Raw genomic sequence first — 18,198 nt, forward strand, 5'->3', positions numbered from 1 at the left:
AAACCTTCAGAAATGAGATAATGAGGAGACCAGAGATGTTATATTCCTGTTGGGGTGAAAGGAAAGTCTGATAGGTGTAGGGAATGCTGGATGACTAGAGAAATTGAGGGTTTGATTCAAAAAAAGAAGGAAGCATATGTCAGGTATAGACAGGATAGATCGAGTGAATTCTTAGAAGAGTATAAAAAGGTACAAAGTATAAACAAGTATACTTAAGAGAGAAATCAGGAGGGCAAAAAGGGGACATGAGATAGCTTTGGAAAATAGGGTGAAGGAGAATCAAAAGGGTTTTTACAAATACATTAAGGACAAGAGGGTAACTAGGGAGAGAATGGGGCACCTCAAAGATCAGCAAGGTGGATTGTGTGTGGAACCGCAGAAAATGGGGGAGATACTAAATGAGTATTTTGCATCAGTATTTCCTGTGGAAAAGGGTATGGAAGATATAGACTGTAGGGAAATAGATGGTGACATCTTGAAAACTATCCATATTACAGAGGTAGTGGTGCTGGATGTCTCGAAACACAAAGGTGGATAAATACCTGGGACCTTATCAGGTGCCCCTAGAACTCTGTGGGAAGCTAGGGAAGTGATTGCTGGGCCCCTTGCTGAGATATCTGTAAATCAATAGTCACAGGAGAGGTACCAGAAGTCCAGAGGTTGGTTAACTCAATTTTTCTTGCTAATGTACCATTGCCTTGCTGATTGCTTGTTGCTCCTGTCTGACAACTGGTATTGACTGGTGTCGAAGGACGCTGAGACCCCTTTGTACGTCCATTCCTGATGAAAGACCCATGCCCAAAACGGCGACTCTCCTGCTCCTCCGTTGCTGTCTGACCTGCTGTGTTTTTTCCAGCACCACATTTTTCGACTCTGATCTCCAGTTCTCACTTTATCCACATCCCAATATATCACCATTTTAATTAATGCACCTCCTTTCTGCTTTTTTTTTTACAACAAATGCTATACCTTCACATTGTGGTACTGTATTTGCCATGTGTTTGTCAACTGTGGACTTCTCTACATCGGGGAGATCAAGAGTAAACTTGAGGAACGGTTCGCCGAGCATCGCAGCCGGGACCGCAGAGACTGACCGGTCCTCCCAGTCACCACCCATTTTAATGCCCCATCTACAGTTCTCCCTAAACTCTCCCCCACCGCCCACTCCGCCACGAAGAAGGTTTACACCAAAACATCGCCTTGTCCACCTCCTTATGCTGCCTGGCTTAGTGTGTTCCTGCAGTCTCCTGCCGATGTATTTTGCCAATTGAGACACAGACCTGGACCAATTTTTCCAGTGTATGTCTCTGCCTGGATTCACTCCTTTTCCTTTCAGTTGCTGCAAGCCAACAACCGAATCCCAAATTGGAAAAAGTGGGTGAGAAAAGAGACGACCATACTGACAGATGTTGGACGGAGAAAGGAAGTTGGAGTCTGGGGTGAAGCTCAATCCACATTCCAAAGAGAGGAGCACGAGCAGCAGCTTCAGAAGCTCGTGGTCCTACTTCCGCATTCAGACAATGCGGTGGCTCTGATTGGCAGGAAGACCAATCTTCTTCTGGTCCTCCAGGGCTTCCGATTGGTCCATCAAAAACAGGTCGCGCGCCTTTCGTTTGAGCTGCGTTGAGTATGCGCACTGCGTTGCTGACACCAGCTAATATTGGCAATTTTGCTCCTGTGGGGTTCTAGTTTTACGGACAGATTTTAAGTCTCCAAATGCAAATAGGAAAACAAAGGTAGAGCAACAATTTTGTTCCCCCGTGGCTCGACATTTTATTGCTTTTGCATTTTGTCTGGCTGATCAACTTTTGTATGTCTTTTCCGCATGTTTGGGGGAGGGAGGGGAGGGGAGGGAAGGGGAGGGGAGGGGAGGGGAGGCCAGAACTGGAGGGCATAGGTTGAGGATGAGAGGGGAAAGATTTCTGAGGATCTTAAGGGCCAACCTTTTTGCACAAAGGGTGGTATGTGTATGCAATGAAGGTGGAGGCTGGTACAGTTACAATATTTAAAATGCATTCTCATAGGGCTATGAATAGGAAGGATTCAGAGGGAAATGGGCCAAATGCTGGCAAATGGGTCACTAGATTAATTTAGTTTGTTTCTGTGCTATACAAATCTATGACTCTATTTTGACATAGTCAGAACCAATTTCATGAGACTAAGAATTCACCCCTTACAGCCTGTCCTGAGCTGTGGCCTAACTGCCCCTATTTCAATGCAAGTTTCAGAAGATTTCAGCAGCTCTTAAAAATTGAACATGCTTTCAGATTTTAATGATGTTTCTGAATGTATCATTTTAGCTATTCTCAATTTTAAAGATCAGCCATTTGTCACCCATCCTGACTCCCAGTTGAGTCATCACCATCTATTCTCTCTCTCTTCTGAAAAGGCCTTGATACAGTGGTCAAAGAGGGCTCGAGGCATGAGAAAGGATGGGGAGAAAAGAGAGAGAATGGATGAGAGGGCAGAGGGTGGTGTGTAGAGAAACAGACAGGAACAGAGGGTGGGGTTAGAGAAAGATTGGGGGGCAGAGGTTAGTGGGGGGGGGGAAGAGAAAGACCTGCAGGGCAAAGGGTAGGGGGCAAAGTGAGAAAATGGGGCAGCAGAGAATGGTGGAGGGGGCCAAGAGAGAATGGGGTACAGAGCATTGTGGGAGAGAGAAAGAGTGGAGTGCAGAGTGTGAGGGGAGAGAGAATAGATGGGAGACAGTGGATGGCAGGAGAATGGACAGAGGGCAGAACGTAGGTGGAGAAAGAGAATATATGGGGGAACAGAGGGATGGAGAGCAGAGGATTTGGGGAGAGAGAAAATGCATGGGGAGTCAGAAGATGGGAAGAGGGACTGGACAGGGATGCAGAGGGTGGGGGTGAGAGAAAGAAAGAGAGAGAGAATGGACGGTGTGCCGTGGGTGGCACGGGGGAATGGAGAGGGGGGAGCCATGAATGGCGGGGGAGAATGTATAGGGGTGCTGTGGGTGCCACAGGGGAGAATGGGCAGGTCGTGCCGTAGTTGGTGAGGGATAATGGACAGGGTGCTGTGGGTGGCAGGGAGAATGGTCGGGGATGCTGTGGGTGGCAGGGAAAATGGACGGGGGGCGCTGTGGGTGGCGGGGAGAATGGACAGTGGCACTGTGGTTGGCAGGGGGTAAGGCCAGAGGCACTGTGGTGTTGAAGGAATGGACAGGTGGTGCTGTGGGGATGTTTGGGTCTTGGAGGGAGATGGTGGTGGTGAAAGCATCCCACTCACTCCCAGCATCCCCTTCTCTGCACACATGCGGTGCACATTTTTGTTTGTCTGGATGGGATGCTGTTTGGAGGGTCAGTGTTGACTCGATGGGCTAAATGGCCTGCTCCCACACTGTACGGATTCTATGATTAGGAGAGCTGTCAAACCAACAACTTCTAATTGGTGAAGTAAAAGACCAGGAGACAATCCTTAAGCAATTTTCCATTTATTCACTCAAACTGCCCTTTCAATTGAATTCCTTGAATTTAATGTGTTCCGTTGTAGTTTAATTATGATCCATGAAAAGCAACATCCAGTCACATCTGAGGGCAGAACCAACTCAACTGACTGAACAAGTGTAACAACTCTTCTGTATGCACTTTAGATGTGACATCCTCTCCCTCTCTCTCTGTTGACCCAATGGGATTGCCAGAGCTAGAATTACCACTCTCAAAATACAATTGCTGTTTGCTTCTGCTGCTTAACATAAGGATTTAAAAGCTGCTAGCCTGATCTCGCAGAAAGCACAAAAACAGACTGTTCACTTGTGCCTGCGCAGAGATAAAATTTCATTTGGAATAGATCACAAAATAACAACAGGTGCCAATCCCACAACTCTGTGTTACACATGGAGGGAGGGGAGGGGAAGTAAAGTGTTTTACTCTCAGACGTTAGAGGGGAGGACAAAGTTTCAGCCAGTGGGAAGTTAAAATTAAACCCTGTGCTGTTTTCTGTTATAAAAACTCGAACCGCATGGATTTGGGGGGAATAAAAAATGAAGGAAAGGGAGCTTGCAAAGTTTCCAAGCCCCCACACACACAATTCCCACTGCTCAGCCGGAGACAGTGCTTCCCCCCTCTGTTTAGGAGTAAATTCTGTTGGTATTGATAGTGAGGAGGATGGTCTCCGGCTACACTTTGATATCAATCAGCTGGTAAATGGGGCAGAGAGATGGAATTTAATCTCCAGGCATTCTGGGAAATGTAATAATGGAAGAAAGTAATCATTAAATAGCAGGTCCCTACAGAGTGCTGAGGAACAAAGGAACCTTGCTGTCCAAGACCAGAGATCCCCGAAGGTATTAATACAGATAAAACGAGGGAGTGAGGAAGGCATAGATTTGTATTTTTTCATACAGAGGGTGGTACGTGTGTGCAATGGGCTGCCAGAGGAAGTGATGGGAGCTGGTACCATAATAACACTTAAAAGGCATCTGGTTGGGTATATGTATTGGAAGGGTTGAGAGAGATATGGGTCAAATACTGGCAAATGGGTCACGAGATTAATTTAGGGTATCCATCAGCATAGGTGAGCTGGACTGCAGAGTCTGTTTCTGTGCTGTATGACTCTACCCGCCTAATTCAATGCAAGTTTCAGAAACATGTTTGCAGCTTTATGCTTTTAGACATTAACAATGTTTCTGAATATATAATTTCAGCTGTTCTCAATTTTAAAGATTAGCCATTTCTTGTGCACCCCTGTCTTCCAGGTTGAGTCATCACCATCCATTCTCTCTCTTTTCCGAGAAGGGCTTGATACAGCAATCAAAGAGGGTTCGAGGTACAAGAAACGATGGGGGAAAGGTAGAAGGGAGAGAAAATGGACAGGGGTGCAGAGGGTTGGGGGGGAAGAGGGGGGGAGAGAGAGAGAGAGAGAGAGAGAGAGAGAATGGATAGGGGAGCAGAGGGTAGGGGGAGAGAGCAAGAAAATGTACAGGGGACAGAAGGTGGAGGGGAGGAGAAAGACTTGGGGACAGAGAATGGGGAGAGAGAGAGAATGGCTGGGCACAGAGATTTGGTGAGTGCAGACTGAAAGGAGAGAGAGAATGCATGGGGACAGTGGGCTGGGGAAGTGACAGCTAAAATCCCACCTTACCCAGGAATGGTGTCAGTGTTCCATGAACTGGAACCCACTCCATCCACAGCAGACTTGGGGGCAGTCGTTTCTCAATAGACACATGGCTAAGACGGTAGATTCATATAATCCCTACGGGCCATTCGGCCCATAAAATTCAGACTGACCTTCCAAACAGCATCCCCACCCACTTTCCCTGCAGTTCCCCATAGTTAACCCACCCTAGGTTGCAGATGCCTGGACACTTCAGCATGGCCAATCCACCCTAAACTTCAGATGGTTAGACTGTCGGTGGAAACTGGAGCACCCAGAGTTCACCCACGCAGATACAAAGGTGAGAACATGCCAAAGTCCACACAGAGAGCTACATGAGAGTGGAATTGAACCCAAGTCCGTGGTACTGTGAGGCAGTGGTGCTAACCACTGAGCCACCGTGCCACCCAGAGCTTTGAAGTTCTGATTTATCTTTGTAGCTTCTGACTTCTCATGAGCCTTCAGCAGCGGCTCTCTCCTCCTGACATTGTTAGACCATGCCCGCTACAACTTCCCTTTTCCATTTCTCCAGCCCTGAGCACACCGGTTCCCAAATCCTGGCGCAAGGCAGACACTGATACAACCTGGTCTTCTGCTGCCAACTGCAGAGAATGGTGACAATCCCTGCCACTATTCTCTCCCTGACCACCACTGCCCCCTCCCCAACATTGTTCTTGCTCCCACCAAGGAGCCAGTTAGCTCCTCACTCGTGCAGACCTCTCTCAGATCCCCTTTATCTGTCTGACCTGTGTTGATACCCTCCTGACCCTGTCCACTGACCCAGTCAGAAGGCTTTGTCCGTAGAGGAATGACCATCTCCCAGAATAAAGTATCCAGTTAACTTTCCCCTTTTCTCCCAACGTGTCTGCAGCCCGGCTTCCAGCTGCATCTTTCTGAGCCGAAGGTCCTCCAGCCTGTGTTTGCCCTGGATCACAGTATCCAGAGCGTCTCAACTTCTGCAAATCGAAAGACAAGGCCCACCCTGCCCTCTCCAATGTGTGTTGTGTAACTGCTTAATCGTTTCTGGTCACTGAGCAGAGGCTGATAGCGAAATTTGGAACCCCATGAGGGTGGCCTCAACTGGGACATTGGGTTCATGTCACTCTACAGGTGACCCCACTACACTATACACTCTCTCTCTCACTCTCACACTCATGCTTACTCTCAGACACACACACATGCACACACCCTCTCACAGGCTTATACTCCATTACTCTCACACTTTACCAAGCACGCGCATACACAAACACAACTCTCTCAGGCAGACACACACATCAGTCTATGGTGTGAATTTGCAATTGCAGGATTTTAATTGCAAGTACATTCTATTTTGCTCAAAAAACGCGCAATCTTCAGACAGTCTATCCATGTAATATGTTATAAATTCTACTATGGAAATAGAATCAGTTTGACTCAAAATTGGGATACAGACAGACTCTGACATGAGTGAATCTGATGGGATATTCTTTCCCCAGAAAATGATTTCATTATTAGATTCTGAACTCCAGATTTCTGACTGAATTCCAGTTCTGCCATCTGCCACAGTGTGACTCGAACCCAGGAGTCCCCAGAGCTGGGTTAATAGTCCAGTCGATAATGGCACTCGGCTGTCATTCCTTCAATCACCCTGCAATGGCCTCCACAGGTGGGAGGAGGGGGTAAAGCCCTTCCCACACTGACAGCAGGTGAGCAGACTGTCTCCGGTGCGGACCCACTGGCGCGTCTGCAGGCTGGAAGAATCAATGAATTTCTTCCTGCATTCGGAGCAGGTGATTGGCTGCTCCCTGTTGTGGACCCGCTGGTGAGCTTCTCAAATCTCAAAACAAATAATCAAGAAAGAACCCACTCTATTCACTACCGCAGACTTACAGCAAGGTTACACATTAAAAACTATGCACTTATCTGTTCCTGTGCTGTGAGCTCTCCCATACAGATCCCACCAAGACCACTTGTGAATTTTGCTGTATGTTAATTTTTCCTAGATGCACTCCAATGTCCAGAGATACATGATTTCAAACAACAAAGGCAGTAACTACATAGATTCACTGCTGTGTCAGCTAGCAGTGTAGGATTTTCTCTCTATCTCTCTCTTTCAGACCATGTGCTCGCTGCCTTTAGCTGTCTTTCTCTCTTTTAAAAGTGCTGTTGACTTGATTTTTTACTCCAAAGTTGCAAAACAATGCAACAGCATATAAAACAGTAATTGCTGCTCCTGCAATTCAAGGAAATCGCCTCCAACACTGAAAATATCTTTAAAAAAGAGCAGCTCTTACAGCTACAAATTTTCTCAGCCTCCATCTTGGATTAGTTCTTGGTGAACATTCCCATCTCCCAGGTTACAGTTATTCAAATAATCTGTTTTTTCTATTTTTGCTACCAAAGTGGATAACCTCACATATATCCACACTAAACTGCACTTGCAATACATTTACCCACTCACTCAGCCTGTCCAAATAACATTGCATCCTCCTCACAGCTCACCCTTCCACCCAGCTTTGTGTCATCTGCAATTTGTGATACATTCCAATTAGTTTTCTCATCTAAATCACTGACATATACTGTGAATACCTGGGGTCCTAGTCCCAATCCCTGCAGTTCCCCAATCATGAATCATTATCCAACATCGATCTGACGGATCCTCCCTGACTGACCGTACAAAATAGCAGATGTTAGCCTGATGTTCATAACTGACGGAGACCTGATAAGCAATTATGATCCACTTAAATACTAATCACAGAAGCAGACCATTCAGCCCATTGTGTCCATGCAATTCTCTAAATGAGCTTTCTGACCTTGTGCCATTTTCCTGATGTTTCCTTGGAAACTGGTACATTGCTTGTCATCAAATAATTGTCCAATGCCCTTAATTGAACCTGTTTCAACCACTTCTCTATGCAATGTCTTCCAGATATATTTACTCACTGTGTGAAATTTCTTTCTCACATCACATTTTTTTTTCTTGTCATCAACTTTAAATTTGTGTTCTTATTCTCAATGCTTTTACCATGGTGAACAGTTTTTCACTGTCTTTTCTGGGTATGATTTTCAAAACTTCTTTTAAATCTGGCTTCAGAGAGCAGTCCATGAGGCCAAGCCCATCAACAATTCCAGCCTCGGGCGACTGTCTGTGTGGAGTTTGCACATTCTCCCCGTGTCTGCGTGGGTTTCCTCCAGGTGCTCCGGTTTCCTCCCACAATCCAAAGATGTGCTGGTCAGGTGGATTGGCCATGTTAAAATGCCCATTGTGCTAGCTGCTTCGTCAGAGGGCAATGGATCTGGATGGGTTACTCTTCAGAGAGTCAGTGTGGATTTGTTGGGCTGAAGGGCCTGTTTCTACACTGTAGGGAATCTAATCTAATAAAACAATACAGAAACAACCGAGCATCTAAAAGGGCTCCTCAGTCATCACTGTGAGCCCCACAGCAACCATTGTTACCTGGTCGGTGGTATTGGTCCACAGTTTTGAAAACTGTGATTTTCGCTACGACTACAAAGATTGAATGTTTTTTTTAAGGCAGTTGTTGCTGAGAAGTTTAATCCTTTCTGTCCAGTAGGAAGTCAATGATGTATTTGGGTTTGAATGACATGTGGAGCAAGTGGATCACCGCTCCCTGGTATGCAAGAGAGCATTACATTCCAGATTAAGCAGGGAATTGGATCTCTTCCTACAGCCCATACATACCTCTGGTAACTTCCCAGGGGACTGTGCTTGTGTGGCACAGGTCAGATCATTTGCTGGCTTAGAATGTTTTAGAATGTTACAGTACATAAGGAGGCCATTCAGACTATGCTGTCAATAATAGTTCCTGAAACACCCACCCACTCTCCATCTCTATCTCCACCATCTTGCAACTGTCCAGCATCCTCGGTAGGAAAGTGGTTAGTATCCACACCTGTGACTCAGGAGACTGGAGGATTTGATATTTTTATGGATGTCTTGTAGCGCAGAGGTAGTGACCCTAACTCGAGATCGGGTTCAAGTCCTGGCTGCTCCAGAGTTCAAAAGTTCACAAATATAAGAGCAGAATTCGGTCATTTAGCCCATCAAGTCTGCTCCGCCATTCAATCAAGACTGCTCATCAACCCCTTTTCCTGCTTTTTCCCCAAACCCTTGAAAGGGTTCAGAAAAGATTTACATGGATGTTTCCAGGGTTGGAGAATTTGGGAGAGGCTTAATGGTCCAGGACTGTTTTCCCTGGAGCTTCAGAGGGTAAGGGGTGACTGTATGAAGGTTTATAAAAAAAATGAGGGGCATAGATTGGATAAACACAAAAGGTGTTCAAAGTCTGTGAGAAGATTTGTAGCTCAGGTGCTCGTTGTTGTGGTTCTGTTCGCCGAGCTGGGAAATTGTGTTGCAGATGTTTCGTCCCCTGTCTAGGTGACATCCTCAGTGCTTGGGAGCCTCCTGTGAAGCGCTTCTGTGATCTTTCCTCCAGCATTTGTAGTGGTTTGAATCTGCCGCTTCCGGTTGTCAGTACCAGCTGTCCGTTGCAGTGGTCAGTATATTGGGTTCAGGTTGATGTGCTTATTGATTGAATCTGTGGATGAGTGCCATGCCTTTAGGAATTCCCTGGCTGTTCTTTGTTTTGGCTTGTCCTATAATAGTAGTAACAGTCTTAAATAAACTCAATGAATCTTTTCCATGTTCAGAGATCTTCAGAATATTGTAACTAATGAATTCACTATCTCCGCTGCCACTTCCTTCAGGACCCTAGGATGTAGGCCATCAGGCCCAGGGGACCTGTCTCTGTCCTCAATCCTAATAGTTTGCTGTGTACCTTTTCCCTATCGATGTTGGTTGTTTAAGTTCTCCCCTTTCTATAGCCTCTGACTTGTCCATTTCAATAGGAATTGTTCTGTTGTCCTCCAACGTGAAAACTGAGGACAAGTATTGATTTAGCATCTCTGCCATTTCAGTGTTCCACCCATTAACTCACCGTTTTCATCTTCCAAGGTACCAATACTTACCTTAGCGACTCTGTTCCCTTTACCGTACCAACAGAAGCTTTTGCTGTTCTCTTTGATTTTTAGTGCAAGGTTTCTTTTATAATTTATCTCATCTATTTTAATTAATTTTTTTTAGTATCCCTTTGTTTATGTTTGAAAGTTCAATGTTTCACCCATCCAGAGGTCTGGAATACTACTTCTGAGCAGGCTGAAACAATTTTTAAAAAGTCAAAACTTTTTTCAAACCCCTTCATGTGGCTGGGGGCCAGAAAAACGATCGCTCCGCCCCCATCGTCTCCGATTGTTTGGAGGACTCCTGCAACCACGCCCCCTCCGGTGAAGACGTCATGCACCGGAACCCCGCCCCTTGCGCTGGCGCATGTGCAGTGTAGGTCCTGCAGCGGGACCAAGACAGTGTTACTGTTTGTGGGAGAGGAATGGCGCTGGCGGCTGAAGGAACAAGAACAGGAGCCGCTGGAAAAGCTGAGCATCCCTGGCTGCATGTGTGGGGAGAAATCCGAGGAGCCGTTTCGGGTCCGGTGATCCTCCTTCAGAACAGGACCAGGTTTCAGGAACATCCCGGGGAGGTCGCCAGGTCCGAGCGCCAAGACCTGGCTCCTGCCCCCGGGAAGAGGAGACAGTGAGACAGGGTAGGATTGGGACCCGCGGGAGGAAGGAGACTGGGGAGTTTATAAACTCCTAGGGGGAGGCCTGAGGCCTCGAATAAAATCCTCACAGGCCCAGTGTTTACTTCACTAGGGAAGGACCTCGCGGGTTGCCCGGGCAACGGCCGCCATCTTGGTGAGGGTCAGGCGCATGGTGTATTGGGGCGGGGAGCGTGGGCGGCCATCTTGGTGAGGGCACCATCAACTGTTATTTCTGGGAAAGACTTCCATCCTTGTGGCAGCCCCGGCCTTGGCTGAGCTTAATTCCCCACACTGTCCAGCGATGTGGAGGTTAGGGTGGATCGGCCGTGCTAAATTACTGCTAATGCCCAAGGAAGTTCTGGTTAGTGTTTATCGGCCATACTAACTTACCCTGATGAAGGGCTCCTGCCCGAAACGTCAATTTTCCTGCTCCTCGGATGCTGCCTAACCTGCTGCGCTTTTCCAGCAACACATTTTCAGTTCTTTCCGTCTGTTGTAGGGTTCCGCTGTCGGACTAGCTCCGCCCCATTATGGCGTCACAACACGGAAGTGACCCTGTCAGTTTCAATGTGAAACACGCTCCTCTGGGCAACTCCTCATCCTGGGAGGGAGAGAGTGAAGGGGGAATCAACTGGAGTGAATCTAGGGAGGGAGCAGCCTCTGCAAACTCGGGTATCTGGCTTAATTACCCGGGCGAGGAGGGACGGATGACAGCGATTCCCGCAAATAAATGCATCGGGTACAAGTACAGCGCATGCAATAATCCACATTGCAGCTTCAAGCCAGCTGCAATAGTTTTACATCCCCTGTTCTTCCTCTGTCTTGGCTCCTGCATTTTGGCTTCCTTCCCCCATTCCCACCCTGGACCCGAGACATTGGTGCTTCCAAGCTGACACTCATAAGTTCGGGTTGTCCCTCCATTCTTTCTCAATTTTCAAAACCCACAAAAGACAACTTTCCCAATCTTCTGAGCATTGGAGATGGGAGGTTACATTGAGACTGGTTAGGCCGCTTTTGGAATATTGTGCAGTTCTGGTCACCCTCCTATCGGAAGGATGTTGGGAAAAAAGATGACAAGGATGCTGCCAGAATTGGAGCGTTTGAGCTTAATTGGTCGCTGCTGTTTTCACGAGTGTGCCGAAGGCATTTGTACACATTTATAAAATCATGTAAGGCATGGATTGGTTGAATAGACAAGGTCTTTTCCCTGGGTTTGCGGGAGTCCAGAACTAAAGGGTAATAGCTTTAGGATGAGCTAAGAATTAAAAGAAACCTAAGGGCAACTTTTTAATTCACTGTGTAGTGAATGTAAAGAATGAGCTGCCAGAGGAAATGGTGGAGGCTGGTACAATTACAATATGTGAAAGTCCTTGCGAGATCAAGAATTTATCAATCTCTGCCTTGAAGACATTTAACATCCTGGCCTCCACTGTCCTCTGTGACAATGAATTCCATAGACCCACACTCTATGGCTGAAGAAATGTCTCCTCATTTTTGTTCTAAGTTGACCCCCTCTAATGCTCAGGTTGTGCCCATGGGTCCTAGTCTCCCTGCCTAATGGAAACACCTTCCCAGCATCCACCCTTTCTAAACCATGCATTATCTTATAAGTTTCTATTAGATCTCCCCTCAACCTTCTAAACTCTAATGAATACAATCCCAGGATCCTCAGCCATTCATCGTATGTTAGACGTACCATTCAGTGATTCTTCTACCCTGCTGGCCCACCGGGGGCTCCACTCTGGGGAGAGGTCCTTCAGCTGCCCAAAGTGAGGGAAGGCCTTCAGCAATTCCTCTGTCCTACTGAGGCACCAGCGGATCCACACGGGTGAGAGGCCCTTCAGCTGCCCTGAGTGCGGGAAGTGCTTTACCCAGGCTTCCCACCTGCTGACCCACCAGCGGGTTCACATGGGTGAATGGCTGTTTACCCGCTCTGAGTGCGGGAAGGCCATCGGTGACTCGTCAGACCTGAGGAGGCACCAATGTGTCCACACCAGAGAGAGGCCGTTCCCCTGCCCTGAGTGCAGGCAGAGGTTCACGTTGTCCTGCAACTTGCAGGGGCACCAATTCTCCCAGCAATCGGATTCTGCCAGCGATGCTGCTGTGGATCACCACTAGTCTTGATTCCTCGGCATTATGATCTGCCTTCAAATTGGTCAATTGGTTCACTCAGCTGTTATTGGTATGATGTGAATTCAGTCCTGAGATTGAGTCAACTTTACAGTGGTCTCCTAAAAAGCTGGAAATAAATTTCTAGGACCTTTGCAGTTGTAGAGTCATTGAGTCCAACAGCACGGAAACAGACCTTTCAGTCCAACCAGTCTATGCTGAACATAAGCTGAAAATGTGTTGCTGGAAGAAGGATTCCTGAAGAAGGGCTTATGTCCGAAACGTCGATTCTCCTGTTCCCTGGATGCTGCCTGACCTGCTGCGCTTTTCCAGCAACACATTTTCAGCTCTGATCTCCAGCATCTGCAGACCTCACTTTCTCCTATGCTGAACATAACCCAAACTGAACTCGTCCCACCTGCCTGCTCCCAGCCCATATCCCTCTAAGCCTTTTTTATTCATGTACTTATCCAAATCATTACAAATACCAAAGGAATTCACTCCTCTTAATCCTTTATTTCCAAAAGCAATTAGGAGTCTAACCGATTCCTCCCCCACCTCACCCTAAGCCTTTGCCCTCTAGTTCTGGACTCTCCCAACCCAAGGAAAAGACCTTGTCTCTTTATCCTTTCAACGTCCCATATGATTTGATAAACCTCTATAAGGTCACCCCTCAGTCTCCAATGTTCCAGGAAAAACAGCCCCAGCCTATTCAGACCCTCCCTGGAGCTCAAACCCTGGCAACCTCCTTGTGAATCTTGAAACAGTTCAGAAAAGATCTACAACATCCCTTCTATAGCAAGGAGATTGGTTAGACCACTTTTGGAATACTGTGTGTGTAATGTCCTGTACAGTTGCAACATGACCTCCTAAGTCCAATACTCGATGCTCTGACCAATAAAGGAGAGCGTGCCAAACGCCGCCTTCACTATTCTACCTACAACTCCATTTTCAAAGAACTATGAACCTGCGCCCCAAGATCTTTGTTCAGCAATACTCCCCAGGATCTTACCATTAAGTGTATAAGTCCTGCCCTGATTTGGCTTTCCCAAAATGCAACACTTAAGTAAACTACATCTGCAGAAAAAAAACACATGGTCTTTTAAAGGGATCACGCAATGCTTTCCCCATTTTGCAATTTTACACACACCACCAAATTCGAAATTCTTGCCACCCAACCTACAATTACAGAGGAACCACGATTGTCCAAACGAGATGGGCGGGCACTATTTCATTCAGATAACTGATTGTTTGGTTAATTGATTCAATGCCTGTCCTGTGGGGCTCAGTTTTCTGAAGTTTCCTTCTTCCTCGCTCTGCCTGCCTTGCTCCCTCTGTCTGTCTCAGGGTTTGTTTCTGAGCAGACACACACTTTTATGTGTAAGGGACCTGCAGCATTTCTGAAGCCCCAGGCGCCCCCCCCCCCCCCCCCCCGCCCCCATCAGCTCCCATGAGTATCCCGCCGGCCCCCTATCCCCTCTCTGGGGCAGCCGGACTGGACACCAACAGTAAGAATGCTGCCGCCGTTTGGGTGGGTGGGGGGGGGGGCGGCACACACTACTTTTATTTGCAACAGGTTCCACCTTTGCCCTGTACAGGATAATGCAAGCGGGCATCAGAGCCGCCCTGCTTTTGCCACAGGACTATGCCTACATCAGGAAACTATAAGAATTCATTTTGTGTTTTAAACAGCAGTCGCAGCTTTAAACCCACAGAACTCAGCAGCTACCGGTCCGCCCACGTGACGGGGAGATGGGAGACAGAGGACAGATAAAATCCACGCTATACCAACACTACCCATGACTCATAGACCAAAACTCCGGAATTAATTAATATGGAAACCCATCTCCTAATCACATCAAGAGACTGACTGAAACACACCCATACCCATTGATACGGACCCACCCTGACACAAAGGACAGGCATCCACCAGACAGGAACGGACAGACCAATACACACCAACACCCCAAGGGAACAAAGGGAGCTGCTAGCCCCTGCCCTCACAGAGAGAGACAAGCAGATAATACCCAGACCCGTTTTACATAAACCAATTAGCACCCTATTGTGCGTGCCCTGCAACTCTCCTGGGATGGCAGGAAACATTCTATTTGCACATACTCCAGTGATGATGGGGAACTATCATCCCATTCATCCTCAAATTCCACACATCCTGACAACTAAAAGTATATAATATGTAGCAGCGTGCAGGAACAGGAGAGCGGCTGAGATTCGGACCTCGGTTGGTCTCCGCCGGCGTTACTGTAGCAATAAACGTTACCGATTGTTGAACTGCACTCTGGGCTCGGACTGATATCATTTCATCCGCGCTAACAATAATATTGGAGAGATTATCTGGGAAAGGGAAGTTGAGGGTACTCGCCTGTATAGAACTTCAGGGGAAGTGTGGGAGAGAGAGAAGCCAAGCAGTCAGTCATTGGGAGATGGTGCCTGGGCTCCCATAGATATCCAGGATTGTTGACAGCATTTCAGTAAGCTGAGTGCATTTTTAATCATTATAAACAATAGGCTCAATCAGTATTGAAACACCTCTTTGATGTAATGTTTCTATCGGGACCTTGAGATCTTCTTCGGATAATCCAATATTCGGATAATTGAGTTTCCTCTGTACTCTATCCAACTTCACAACACATCACTTCTGGAAGATGACATTTCAAATCTGCTATTAAATTAAGAAAGAGGATTTAGGGTCCTTTCTCAAAATCTTTAGAAGGGGCTGGGCATGGGTCTGGTCTGGTCCATAACAGCTGTCAGTAACTTGTTACCCACCAGCACTGCCATCAGCTTATAGTACCCAATAGCTGCCATTTATGGCCACATTGATGTGGTTTCTTGGCTCAAACACCACAGAGTAGGATATGGTCTGAATACTTCCCTGCAACACAGACCTTTATGGATCAGACAAGAACCCCTCAAAAAATGTGAAGAATGTAGGCCACACCCTAACTTGATAATTTATTTTTTTAGGCAATTTCACAAAATTTATTTAGTGAAGTGGATATTCCAGGACTGATGCAGCTGGTCAAACCACTCAGTTTCAGACAAAACAATTTATTTACACACTACAGATGAAACACAAACAAAAGAAAATAGAATTGAGAATAACTTATATGAAAACTCAACTGACTATTGCAACTTAACAAAGCTGTTCCAATTTCGCAACATCCTGTGAACACACCTCTTGGCAAAAGGTAAATTTGAACACAGGTTCTTACAGGCAGGAGAGATTTCAGAGAGTGGAGTCAGGCAAAATAATGTCTATTAAAGCAAGTTTCATTGTAGCTGCTTGTCTAGGTCCCCAGTAATTTTCTGACTCTGCTAAAACCAAACCAAACTGGGGAAAAAAAACTGAGCTGGGAGAACTGGCCACTCCCCTTTCATTGTGCAACTGTGTTTAAAAAAACTCTAAAGGCTTCCTCTGGTTGTTGATTCAGGCAGTGTCTGTTAGCCTTTTCCACACCACTGCTTTTACAACGCTTCTTGAACAAAACCAAGGACAGTATAACCTTGTCTAAGGGGCAGAATCGTCCCATCACCATGTAATATGGGTTCTTGTGGAGGCAGATGTCTTGAAGTTTATTAAAAACACTCATTATTTACACCATTACAATATCTCAAGCTGAGACACAGACTGGGTCCTGGGCTCATTGATGCACCACATGACTAGAACACGACTTGTGGCTGACTGAGTGACCACATATTGAATTGTGACTACTGAGGTGAGGGAACAGACTTTGTTGTGGAATGCCACATTGTGAGGTGATCTAACTGCGTGTAATGTGCATGGTCTTTCTGCAATCCATGCAAAGCTACACGAGACGTCATCCTCTCATCCTCAAAAAGGAAGATGCCGGAACTTCAGTTTTAATCCTAGGTTCTAAAATGGCCACTGCAGACTGCAGGATATTTCTCTCTTCGTGGAAGCAGGGATAAAAAATCCCCAGGACCTAATCAGGTGTACCCGAGAACTCTGTGGGAAGCTAAAGAAGTGATTGCTGGGTCTCTTGCTGTGATATTTGTATCATTGATAGTCACAGGTGAGGTGCTGGATACTGGAGGTTGGCAAACGTGGTGCCACTGTTTAGGAAGGGTGCCAAGGACAAGCCAGGGAGCCATAGGCCAGTGAGCCTGACCTCGGTGGTGGGTAAGTTGTTGGAGGGAATCCTGAAAGACAGGATATATGTGTATTTGGAAAGATAAGGACTGATTAGGGATAGTCAACGTGGCTTTGTGCTTGGGAAATCATGTCTCACAAACTTGAGTTTTTTACCGAAGTAACAAAGGATTGATGAGGGCGGAGTGGTAGATGCGATCTACATGGACTTCAGGAAGGTATTCAACAAGGTTCCCCATGGGAGACTGATTAGCAAGGTTAGGTCTTATGGAATACAGCGAGAACTAGCCATTTGAATACAGAACTGGCTCAAAGGTAGAAGACAGAGGGTGGTGGTGGAGGGTTGTTTTTCAGACTGGAGGCCTATGACCAGTGGAGTGCCACGAGGATTGGTGCTGGGTCCTCTACTTTTTGTCTTTTACATAAATGATTTGGATGTGAACATAAGAGGTACAGTTAGTAAGTTTGCAGATGACACCAAAATTGGAGGTGTAGTGGACAGCAAAGAGGGTTTGATTTTAGCAGAGTCAGAAAACTACTAGGGACCTAAACAATAGGATCTTGACTAGATGGGCCAATGGGCTGAGGAGTGGCAGATGGAGTTTAATTTAGATAAATGTGAGGTGCTGCATTTTGGGAAAGCAAATCTTAGCAGGACTTATACACTTAATGGTAAGGTCCTAGAAAGTGCTGCTGAACAAAGAGACCTTGGAGTGCAGGTTCAGAGCTCCTTGAAAGTTGAGTCGCAGGTAGATAGGATAGTGAAAAAGGCGTTTGGTATGCTTTCCTTTATTGGTCAAAGTAGTGAGTACAGGAGTTGGGAGGTCATGTTGCGACTGTACAGGACATTGGTTAGACCACTGTTGGAATATTGTGTGCAATTCCTTCCTATCGGAATGATGTTGTGAAACTTGAAAGGGTTCAGAAAAGATTTACAAGGATGTTGCCAGGGTTGGAGGATTTGAGATATAGGGAGAGGCTGAACAGGCTGGGACTGTTTTCCCTGGAATGTTGAGGCTGAGAGGTGACCATATAGAGGTTTACAAAATTATGAGGGGCATGGTTAGGGTATATAGGCAAAGTCTTTTCCCTGGGGTTGGGAGTCCAGAACTAGAGGGCATAGGTTTAGAGTGAGAGGAGAAAGATATAAAAGAGACCGAACGGGCAACTTTTTCACACAGAGGGTGGTACGGGTATGGAATGAGTTGCCAGAGGAAGTGGTGGAAGCTGGTACAATTGCAATATTTAAGA

At 46.5% G+C, this 18,198-nt stretch overlaps 1 protein-coding gene and 1 pseudogene across 1 annotated transcript in view; one reads left to right on the forward strand and one right to left on the reverse strand.

The window, feature by feature from the left end:
- Nucleotides 1-12,865, forward strand: part of LOC148144092 (uncharacterized) — a 34,214-nt pseudogene extending 21,349 nt beyond the window's left edge.
- Nucleotides 1-18,198, reverse strand: part of LOC148144088 (uncharacterized) — a 179,173-nt gene that overhangs the window by 93,348 nt on the left and 67,627 nt on the right. The gene's annotated exons all lie outside the window — the stretch shown is intronic.

This window comes from Chiloscyllium plagiosum, unplaced genomic scaffold (genome assembly GCF_037043375.1).
Source record: "Chiloscyllium plagiosum isolate Xiang-an unplaced genomic scaffold, Cpla_swu_hap1 HiC_scaffold_27, whole genome shotgun sequence".
In the NCBI taxonomy this organism is placed as follows: domain Eukaryota; kingdom Metazoa; phylum Chordata; class Chondrichthyes; order Orectolobiformes; family Hemiscylliidae; genus Chiloscyllium; species Chiloscyllium plagiosum.